The sequence below is a fragment of the Equus quagga genome, chromosome 8 (genome assembly GCF_021613505.1).
Source record: "Equus quagga isolate Etosha38 chromosome 8, UCLA_HA_Equagga_1.0, whole genome shotgun sequence".
Taxonomy (NCBI): domain Eukaryota; kingdom Metazoa; phylum Chordata; class Mammalia; order Perissodactyla; family Equidae; genus Equus; species Equus quagga.
In genome coordinates, this window is record NC_060274.1 from 92,424,841 (window position 1) to 92,436,557 (window position 11,717).

Consider the following 11,717-nt stretch of genomic DNA (forward strand, 5'->3'; position numbering starts at 1 on the left):
CAAGAAGAGATGGTGCTATGATTGGTTTTGAATGACTTTCATTTTTTTCTCCAAAAATTTATTAGAAGTTCTGTGTGACCCTTATGAATCTCAAGAACCTATTTGTGCTTTGGATTGTTTGCATATCTGGGCTGTCGCATCCCTGAAATAGAAAATAGAGGGGAAGCTTTGGCTGCATCCTCCAGGGAGTTATTCTACCTTCATCAACATTGAAACAATTTTCATCAAGAAGCAGCAGTAGGGACAAAAAGCTCTAATCACTGTGGAAGTTGGCTTCAAGAGAAAATGTTCATTTTTGCCTAGAAAGTACTTAAGACTTGGTTGGGTAAAATATTAAAAATTGGTTGTGTAAAATGCTGTCTCTTAAATTTTACTATCAGAGTTATTTTCAGTGTCAAGCAGTAAGTAATAGAGATATGTGATTTAGGTCAGATTAGTTTAGAAGGTTGCAATTTTGGCCAAAGGCCATCAACCAAACTATTTGTATAAAATAAGTAGAATGTATTCTCAGGGGGGAAAAATTACCAGGTATAAATCTGAGCATAATGAGATGACTTTGTGAGTATATGAATATGTAACTTGGTTGCATTTGCATAGGAGGTGGATGTGTTTTAAAGTTTATATTTATGTTTAAAGGTTGTTTTTGGAGGGGAGAGGGAGGCTTTTACTTTAAATCAAAAAAATAAAGAAGTGCTAATACATCATCTCTATGTCAAAGACTAGGATGGACAGCTTCCAAAGAAGAAAATTTTTTGAAATTGAAATGGTAACAATTAGCTTAAACAGTAGGACCAGATTTCTCATTAAAGTGAAGAAGAGTCATTTAAGTTTTTACAAATTTAGCTTAAATATTTAGATTTTGCAGGAATTATTTTCTTATTATCTATCTGTTTGTCTGCCTGTCTATCTATCAAACTATCTGTCTGGTTGTGACATTTATTCTGCAGCTAAATGCGTTAGTTAAGCTGAAGACAAACATTACAGTAATTATATGAGTGGAGGAGAAGGGTGTTACTCAGATGGTTCAGGTTAGTTTTAAATTTCTTATTAATTGAAATGATTAGTATATAAAAATTATGCTGAATTTACTTATGAAATTAATGATTAGGTGACCATAGTTAGGTATCCATAATTCAAAAAAGGAAATACTTTTTTAAAGGAAATATACCTCTAGAACTTCCCATTTCTACTTCAATATTAGGACTTTTCTATAGTCCTTTTCTTAAAAACAAATAAGATTTTCTTCCCGGTATAAAAGAACTGAAATACGTGTGTGTCTCTCTCTACACATCTATATGCCTTTTTCTTTTCCTGGTAAAATCTGGTGCTCAATGCCAAACATCTCCATAGAAAATTCCCTCCAGCAAGCGCCAGTCTTTGACTAAAGGAACAACTACTATTGCTCCATCTCTAAATTCTAGTGTTTTAGTCATTTACAAAACATCTAAATACTCCTGACCTCTTGTGATTTCCTGTTAGAAAAAAAATTGATGTAAATTTTTTCTTCAGTTTTAAGTCATGTATCTGTTGTATTTATTATTCAGAAAAGAAATATTTAAGATTTTTCATTTTACCAAACAGAGAAGTAGACATCAAATGCCGTCTGATGGAAATATAATTTATCATAACAGTTCTGAGCTGTTCCTAAGAATAAATAGATCCTGCTATTTGGGATCTCTGCAGTTAAGGCTCACCTTTGAATTTCATTTTGGAAGGATTTTCAGATGCCAAGATAAGAAGCAACAGCATTAATGATGACTATTAAGAATGGCACTGGGCTATCTTGCAGAAAAATCACATTAAAGATTTGTATCTTGTTTTATGTCCCTTATCATCCATATGTAACATCAAAAATTGCCTTTTTCCTGCTTTAACCCATAGATTATAACTCTAATACATACATAGGTATTGTAGTTCAGGTTGAAATCCACTCACAAAGTCTTAAGCATATATCATGTATTTATATCTTGATCTTATTTTTAAACAAATGTTAATTCTATTGACATTTAATAAATGTTAATGGTATTCTTATCATTCAAAACAATACATTATTGGAATAAGATTTATAATCTCATAAGTAACATTATAAATATTTATAAGTGTAAATAAGATTTATAAATACTATTTTTAAATAAATTTCATAAGCTATATGTCAGTCTGCTTCTAGTGATACTCTTATTAATTTTTTATTGAAGTTAATAATAGAAGGAATTTATTAAACAATAGTAAATACTTTGAGTACATTATTACAATTAAACCTCTCAACAAACCACTAGGAGTTTTAATCTCTGTCTTTCTGATAAAGAAATGGAGAATTAGAATTAGTTAAATAAGATTTTCAAGGTTGTATGTCTAGTGAGGGGCAAAAGTTGAATTTAAACCCAAGTTTTCTTGACTTTAAAGTCTATGACTTTAATTGCCATGCTATTATGGCCCAGTACCGTGTTGAATGTAGGATACAAAGAAATTTAACGATTGCTGCATTGTTTCAGGGGACGTTCGGTATAGTTGGGAATTTAACTATTGGAAAAAACTTTTTTCTAATTTTTTGTATGTCATGTTGTCATAAAATTCAAGTGAGGTGATGTAAATTAAACCAGGCAAGGAATACAATTTATATTCATTTCTATTTCTGATGATGATTTAATCTCAACCAGATGAAATTTAGGGAGGTCCAATAGGAAGTTTTATAACAGGCACTAAAAACTCTAGTAAAGAAGAGTAAAATAGAGGAGGCAGGGCTTCGTGAGGAATGAAAAATAGCTACAGGTTATAGTTGGTAATAGGTTAAAAATATCACCAGTGTGATGTTATCTCCATATTTAAACACAATAAGCAAACAAGAAAACAAACACATAGATTGCCTTCAAAGCCCTCTGTGTTCACAATGGAAACCTTCGTCAGACCATACCTCTGGCAATGGTTTAACTCTGGACATGGCTCCTTTTTTTCCTGTGTTATGATTATAATAGCTTCTTAATTGATTTCACTTTATGACAGACATTGATCATCTAAAGTGGTTTCAGAAAAGAGCAAACAGGAGTATGAGGGCAGTCTGGTCCATATTAAGTCACTGATGTCTAAAATAATTTATAATATTAGTATAAAGTAGAGAAGCTTTTGGAAGGATTTGATGTAGCAGATCACAAGTCTGAGAATATAATAAACTATCTCAAGAGTTAACGATTTCCCATCACTGGAGTTGATCGAAATCAGTAGTTCAGTCTTGGCTGCATATTAGATTAACATGGAAGATTGAAAAAAAATATACCAAAGATCAATCCCATCCCAGGAAAATTAAATCAGAGTCTCTGTGGCTGAGAGCTAGTGTTTTTTTTTAAAAAAATCCCAGACATTCTGTGTATTCAGGGTTGAAAATCCCTGTTTGAATACATGAATGATTACTGGGCAAACAAGTCAGAGCGAGTTAAGAACCAGATATGCAGTCTTTGAAGTCACCTTTGGATCTGAGGTCTTACTATGCAATAGTAAGACTGACTTTATTCTATGAAATAAGTCATCTTACTCATTATCAGTAGCAGTTGACATAATGCATGAAACACTTTCTTCACCCAAAAGTTTGACTTCACTCCTCTTGATTCTTCCATCACTGGTTGCTCCTCCTTCCTCTCCTTTGCTTGTTCCCTCTCAAATCTTCAACCTTTAAACACTGAGCTACCTAAGGACTCAGTTCTTGCTCCCCTCTCTTTTTCTCTGAAGACTTCATCTACTTGATGATGACTGAAATGTATATTTTCAGGTTGAATCTCTCTCCAGAACTGGATTCAATATCAGGTTTTCTATGTAATATCTCTACTTGTCTCAGGGGCATCTAACTTAACGTCAGTTAACCTAACTACCTTAGTAATTTAATAAGTCGGAACCAGATCTGAACTTTTAATTACTGATATGAACTCACCTCCAAAACCTCCATCCAAGTTTTCCCCTCTCAGTAATTAGTAGCTGCATTCTTCCAGTTATTTAGGCCAAAACCACCATCATTTTAAGCTTCTTTCTTTCATAAACCATTAGCAAATCCTGCCATCAGTGCCATCAAAACATATTCAGAATCTTCCCTATTTTAAACCTCTTTATTTCTAATATCCTGGTTCAAGCGAGCACTGTTTGTGACGTGGATTATAATTTGAATAATTTCTTAATTTTTCTTCCTGCTTCTAATTTCATCCCTCTCAATACTACACAATAACTCTCAGTGAGAAGCTAGAATAACTTTTAAAATTTGTCATCTGTGTCACTTTTCTGCTTAAATATTTCCAATAGCATTCCTACTTACTCAGAGTGAAAACTCAAATCCTTAACACTGGCCTAAACTGTACGTATTCTGGTTTCTCTTCACATCCTATAAGACTTTTGCCTTATCCTGGTGTTTCTGGATCTTTCAGTTTATTCTTCCCCCTGACTCTCGATCTAAAATGCGTTTCCCCACATATCTGCATAGCTCCCTCTCTCAATTTCTTTAGCTTGTTGCTACAATGTTATATTACCAGAAAAGATTTTCTTGACCATCCATTGATAATAGCAAAACCTCAAACACACATATATTGACACATTCTGTCCCACCTTTTTGCTTTGTTTTTCTTCAGAACATTTATCATCACTCTACACAGTGTATGCTTATTTGTATATATTTTTGCTGTCTATCTTGTACGTTAGATTGTATGCCTCAAAGTTCCATATCAAAACAGTGACTTTTTGTGCTACCTTATCCATAACATCCAGAACAGTGCCTAGAACATAGCAGATACAAAGCAAATGTCTGTTAAATGAAGGAATGGATGAATGAATGTTAGGACATATTATCATTTATATGTTTTATTAACCTTTGTGGCATTTTCCAAGCAAAATTTTTTACTGTGATATATTTTAGATTTTAGGTATAATTGCATCGCAAAATTTCAAAAGTACAGTTTGGACAGAGTTTTGACAATTGTACATACCCAGGTAATCACCATCTGATAGACCTCACCACTCAACGTTCGCTTATGTCGTTTTCCACTCAATCCACCTGCCCCTGCCTTTTTAATTTCTCTCAAAGGGAGGAAGTTTTTAATTTCTCCTACTATAAATTAGTTTGGCCTGTTTTATGGAATTCATATAAATGGAATCATGCACTGGGTATTAGTTGAGCTAAATAAAAGCTTCTTTCTTTGAACATCACATTTTTGAGATTCATGTATGTCATTGCATGCATAGGAAGTATATTCATTTTTATTATTGAGTCTCATTCTGTTGTAATAATGTCATAATTAATTTATCCATTCTTTTGTTAGTGTTTGAGTTGTTTCCATTTCATGGCTACTATAAATAAGGTTGTGATGAACCTGCTGTTCAAGTCCTTTGGTAGACCCGTGTTTTCATTTTTCTTGTGTAAACACAGATAGACTTGATGATTTTGAGAGTAGGTGGACATTTAACTCTATAAGAAATTGCCAAATACTTATCGAAAGTCATTTGCCATTTTGCACTCCCAGCAACAATATGTAAAGTTACAGGCACTCCAAATCATTAGCAAAGTTTGGTGTTGCTGGTCTTTTTAAGATTACCAGTTTTAGTGGGTGCTAAATTGTAACTGATAGTGGTTTTCATCTTCATTTCTCTAATGACTAATGATTTTGAGTTTGTCATGTGGTTACTGACATATGTCTTTTGAAAAGCATCTGTTAAAGTCTTTTTACCCGTTGTTGTCATTTGTATCTTCATTATTTATTTATCTATTTGTTTATTTGTAGTCTTTATATAATCTGTCTTTTCTTACTATATATTAATGCAAATAATTATTTTAGTCTGTGGCTTTTCTATTTATTTCCTTAGTGATGTTCTTTTAATGACAAGGGACTTTCCATTTTGGTAAGGTCAAGTTTATCATTTTTCTTATTTCATTAGTGCTTTTTTGTGTCAAGTTGAAGAAATTTTTACAAGATCTCTTTTACAGAAGTTGTATGATTCTAGGTTAATATGTTCAGGTCTATGATATCCAGCTCAAATGTTATTTTTGGGGAGGTGGGGCATGAAAGAATGAGTTTCTTTTCTTTTTTTCCCAATATATAACCAGTGTTTCCAGCACCATTTGTTTAAAAAGTACTTCCATTTTCCGGTTGAATTGATTTGGTGCCTTGATCAAAATAGCATCTGACAATGTGCGTCCTATTTACGGACTCTCTGTTATGTTCTATTGATTTGTGTGTGTGTGTATCCTTCTGTCAGTGCTTCACTGTGTTTGATTCTTGGCTTTAGAGTAAGAGTTGAGACCAGGATATGTAAATCCTGCACATTTTTTCTTTATTTTTAAGATGATTTTGGCTGATCTAGATCCTTGCTTTTCTACATGTATTTTTCAGTCAACTGGAAATTTCTTTATAAATGTTTCCTGGGACGTTGACAGGGACCTCATTAAATGCAAAGATCAATTTGGGGAGAAGAGACAAATTAATAATCTTAAGTCTTCATTCAAGAACATGGTATATCTTTCCATATATTTACGTCTTTTAAATTTGTCTCAAAGATGATTGATACTTTGAGCATGGAGGCACGGTGCATCCTTTGTCAGATTTAATGCTCAGTTTCTGACATGTTTCTGTGCTCTTTAAATGGTGTGGTTTCAACTGCATATTCTAACTGTTTATTGTCAATGTGGAGAAATACAGTTAATTTTGTATCATAACATTTTAGCATGCAACTTGGCTAAATCCACTTATTGGTTATAGAATACTTTGGAATATTCCATAAGGTTTTCCATGTGCCCAATTATTTTGTTTGCAAATAATAGCAGCTTTCCTTATAATCATCGCGTTTTTTAATTATTTTTTCTTACCTTAATGAACTGGCTAGTACTTCTGCTGTCATGTTGCGTAGATGTAATGGCAGACATCTTTGCCTTGTTCTTAGTAGTAGGAAAAAAAAAGTTCTTAAATTTTTTATTTGGTGAGAACATGAAAAGTTTTAATGTTAGACCATTAAGTATTATGTTAACTATAGCTTTTGCTTTTGTCTTTTTTTCCCCTGAAGCTGTTTATCCACTCAGGGGAGTTTTCTTCAATACCTATTTTTTTGCAATTTTATGTCAAGAATTGGAGTTCCATCTTATCAAATCTCATTTCTGCATCTCTTGAGATGTTTTTTCCTCCCTCTATTAATATGGTGAATTACAGTTGTTGGTTTTCCCAAGTTAAGTCAGCCTTGCATTCCTGGTGTAAACAGGGTATCTTTTTACATTGCTGGATTGAATTTGGTAATAATTGTTAAATATGTTTGTGTTTAAGCTCATGAGAGATATGGGGATGTGATTTTCATTCTTTCCTCCCTGTCTTCATTGCCTCTCTCCTCTTCCTTATTTGTCCCCCCCCCCCCATCCTCCTCCATCTTTTCCTTCTTCTTGTAATATCTTCATCAAGTTTTGGTATGAGGATTATGTTAGCCCTACAAACAGTTCTGAACTGTTTTTACCTCCTCTATTTTCTGAGTTTGAATAGGATTGATTACTATATTTTGTAAAAATATTCGATTGAATTCCCCATGAACCAGCTGGACCTGGAAGCTTATTTGCAAGTCTTTTTTTAATAAGAAATTCAAATTTTACTAGTAATATCTATGAGACTATTTGAATATTCTATTTTGCTTGTGTAATGTTTGATAAGTTGTGTTTTACAAGAAAATTTTCAGTTTCATGTATATTTTCAAATTGATTGGCAAAAAGTTGATTGTAATATTCCCATAGTATATTATCAGTCTATAGAATCTCCACTAATATCTGATGCTTTATTTTTGGTGTTAGAAGTTGTGTTTTATTTTTTTTCTTGATCAGTCTAGCTATAGTTTTGTCAATTTTATTTGTTTTAAGAATCATTTTTCACTTTGTTGATTTTCTCTATTGTTTGTAGGTTTTCTAATTCATTGATTTCCACTCATATATAATAGTCCTTTATTTCTACTGTTTTTACTTTTTATTCCTAACCCCATGTCCCCCCATTCACAATAGAGATGAGACAGAGGGCATAGCTGGAGGTGTATATGGTGTAGGTTTACTCTGGCTCCTCCTTCTGTATATTCGGTGTAAGAACACAGCCTGTCATAAGCACCAGTAGGCCTGATTTTATTTTTATTTATTTTTTTGGTGAGGAAGATTGGCCCTCAGCTAGCATCTGTTGCCAATCTTCCTCTTTTTGCTTGAGCAATATTGTCACTGAGCTAATATCTGTGCCAGTCTTCCTCCATTTTACATGTGGGATGCCACCACAGCCTGGCCTGATGAGTGGTGTGTAGGTCCACACCTGGGATCTGACTTGGCGAACCTCAAGCCACCAAAGCGGAGTGTGTGAACTTTGCCACTATACCATTGGGCAGGCCCTGGCCTGCTTTATTTTAATTTGCACTTAAACCATTTTCTCTTCTAATATGAGAATTTAGAATTTTTACTAAGCACTGTTTTAGTGTTATCCCACATATTTGACATATTCTGCTGGTAGTATTTATTTTAAATATTTTTAATATCTCTCATAACTTCCTTTTCACCCCACGGACTTTTTTAGAAGTATATTGTTTAATTTCAAATATTTGAGATGTGCTTAAAAACATATTATTTTTTATTAATTTCTAATTTAATTCCATTGTAATTGGAGTTTAAACTCTGTGTGATTTGAATCCTTTGATGTTATTACGATTTGTTTTCTTGCTCAGGATATAGTTTATATTGGCAGATGTTTCACTTGCCCTTGAAAATACTGTGCATTTTCCAGATGTTGTGTGTAGTCTTCTAGACGTTTTGATCAGGTCAAGTTGGTTTATAGAATTGTATGACTCTTCTCTTCTTCATTGATTTTTATCTGATTATTCCATAAATTCCTGAGAGAGCAGTGTTAAATCTCCGACTTGTTTGTAGTTGCTCTATTTCTTCCCTTAGTTCTAGAATTTTGCTTCTTCTATTTTGAAGCTCTGTAAACAGGAGCATACACATTTCATCTTATAATACAGTTTTGACTTATTGTTAACACTCTGTGGAGTTTAATTCACTTGGGGTTTTTATTTCTCATTTTTTTCTTGGCATTATAAATTCTCTGATGGGTTTCAAAAATTTTTATTTGGTAGCTTTTATGACTCCTCTTGGTTTTCTTGAGGGGGTGAGCGTCCTCATTCTCCAAAGTCTAATGATAATCTTTTGATTACAGAATTTCCTTCATATCAAATTTTATTTTATTTTTAAGGATTCTAGCTTAGTTATTAAGCTGCCACAGAGGCAGTGGAATCAAGTGGTGAAGAGTGAGAACCCCCATATCCAGAAGGCCTAAGTTTAAATCACAATTTCACCCCGTGTTAGCAGGATGACTTTTGGCAAGTTAATTAACCTCTCTGTTGGTCATTTTTCAACTATAAAATAAATCTAATAATAGTTCCTACCCAAAAAGGTGATGTGAGAATTCTGAGTTAATACTTATAAACCAATAGAACTTAATCATTACTCTAAAATATGAACTATTATAATTTATTATTGTCATTATTATTGCAAATGTTAATGAAAAATTATACCTGGCTAGTGGCTCAAAGAAAGAATTAACAATCATATTCTCATTAGAGAATTAGATTAGAGAACTAGATTAGAAATTGCTGAAGTATGCTTTCACTTTAATAATTATTTATTTATTTCATGTCACAATTTGATCCAAGGTAAAAGAACCCATATTGTCTAAATACCTTGTCACAGATTTTCTCAGAAGCCAGGATTTAGTTTTGCCTATTGTATCAGTCCAGCTAAACAGAGGTTCTTACCTGTAAATAAAGAGTAACTAATACTATCCTGTCCAGAGATAACTCTTCTGGTATTTTCTCTAAGAGGTTATCCATTGTTTTCCAGGGCATAGTCTCGAGCCTCACTCTTCCTTTTTAGTTCCATTGTGTTCTTTCTTTTTTTTTTTTTTATTAAAGTTATAAAAGTTAACATCCTTGTGAAATTACAGTTGTACATTATTATTAGTCATGTTGTAGGTACACCACTTCACTCCTAGTGCCCTCCCCCCATCCCCCTTTCCCCTGGCAACCACCGATCAGTTCTCTTTGTCCATATGTTAACTACCACCTATGAGTGGAGTCATACAGAGTTCGTCTTTCTCTGTCTGGCTTATTTCACTCAACATAATACTCTCAAGGTCTATCCATGTTGTTGTGAATGGGATGACTGTGTCCTTTTTATGGCTGAGTAGTATTCCATTGTATATATATACCACAGCTTCTTTATCCAACCATCAGTTGCTGGGCACTTAGGTTGGTTCCATGACTTAGCTATTGTGAATAATGCTGCAATGAAGATAGGGATGCATGGACCTTTTGAAATTGCTGATTTCAGGTTCTTAAGATATATACCCAGTAGTGAGATGGCTGGGTCATAAGGTATTTCTATTCTTAACTTTTTGAGGAATCTCCATACTGTTTTCCATAGTGGCTGCACCAGTTTACATTCCCACCAACAGTGTGTGAGGGTTCCCTTTTCTCCACAGCCTTTCCAACATTTGTCACTCTTGGTTTTGGATATTTTTGCCATCTAACAGGTGTAAGGTGATATCTTAGTGTAGTTTTGATTTGCATTTCCCTGATGATTAGTGATGATGAGCACCTTTTCATGTGTCTACTGGCCATCCGTATATCTTCTTTGGAGAAATGTCTGTTCATGTCCCCTGCCCATTTCGTAATTGGGTTATTTGATTTTTTATTGTTGAGTCATGTGAGTTCTTTGTCTATTATGGAGATTAACCCTTTGTCAAATAAATAACTTGTGAATATTTTTTCCCAATTAGTGGGCTGTTTTTTTTGTTTCCATCCTGTTTTCCCTTGCCTTGAAGAAGCTGTTTAGCCTGATGAAGTCCCATTTGTTTATTCTTTCTATTGTTTCCCTCATGTGAGGGGTTATGGTGTCCGAAAAGATTCTTTTGATGCTGATGTCAAAGAGTGTGCTGCCGATATTCTCTTCTAGAAGACATTGTTTCAGGCCTAATCTTTAGGTCTTTGATCCATTTTGAGTTTAATTTAGCAAATGGTGAAAAAGAATGGTTGCTTTTCATTCTTTTACATGTGGCTGTCTAATTTTCCCAGCACCATTTGTTGAAGAGACTTTCTTTCCTCCGTTGTAGGCCCTCAGCTCCTTTGTCAAAGATTAGCTGTCCATAGATGTGTGGTTTTATTTCTGGGCTTTCAATTCTGTTCCATTGATCAGTGCATCTGTTTTTGTACCAGTACCATGCTGTTTTGATTACTGTGCCTTTGTAGTATGTTTTGAAGTTAGACATTGTGATGCCTCCAGTTTTGTTCTTCTTTCTCAGGATTGCTTTAGCAATTCGGGGTCTTTTGTTGCCCCATATGAATTTTTGGATTCTTTGTTCAATTTCTGTAAAGAATCACATTGGAATTCTGATTGGGATAGCGTTGAATCTGTAGATTGCCTTGGGTAGTATGGACATTTTAACTATGTTTATTCTTCCAATCCAAGTGCATGGAATGTCTTTCCATCTCTTAACGTCATCATTGATTTCTTTCAAGAAGGTCTTGTAGTCTTCGTTGTATAGGTCTTTAACTTCCTTGGTTAAATTTATCCCAAGGTATTTTATTCATTTTGTTGCGATCGTGAATGGGATTGAGTTCTTGAGATCTTTTTCTGTTAGTTCATTGTTAGCATATAGAAATGCTACTGATTTATGTATGTTGATTTTATACCC

At 33.7% G+C, this 11,717-nt stretch overlaps 1 non-coding gene across 1 annotated transcript; it reads right to left on the reverse strand.

Annotated features, from left to right (window-relative positions):
• Positions 1-7,973: 7,973 nt before the first annotated feature.
• Positions 7,974-8,105, reverse strand: LOC124244321 (small nucleolar RNA SNORA51). The gene has a single exon (XR_006889965.1). It is a non-coding gene; the product is annotated as a small nucleolar RNA SNORA51 (small nucleolar RNA).
• Positions 8,106-11,717: the final 3,612 nt, after the last annotated feature.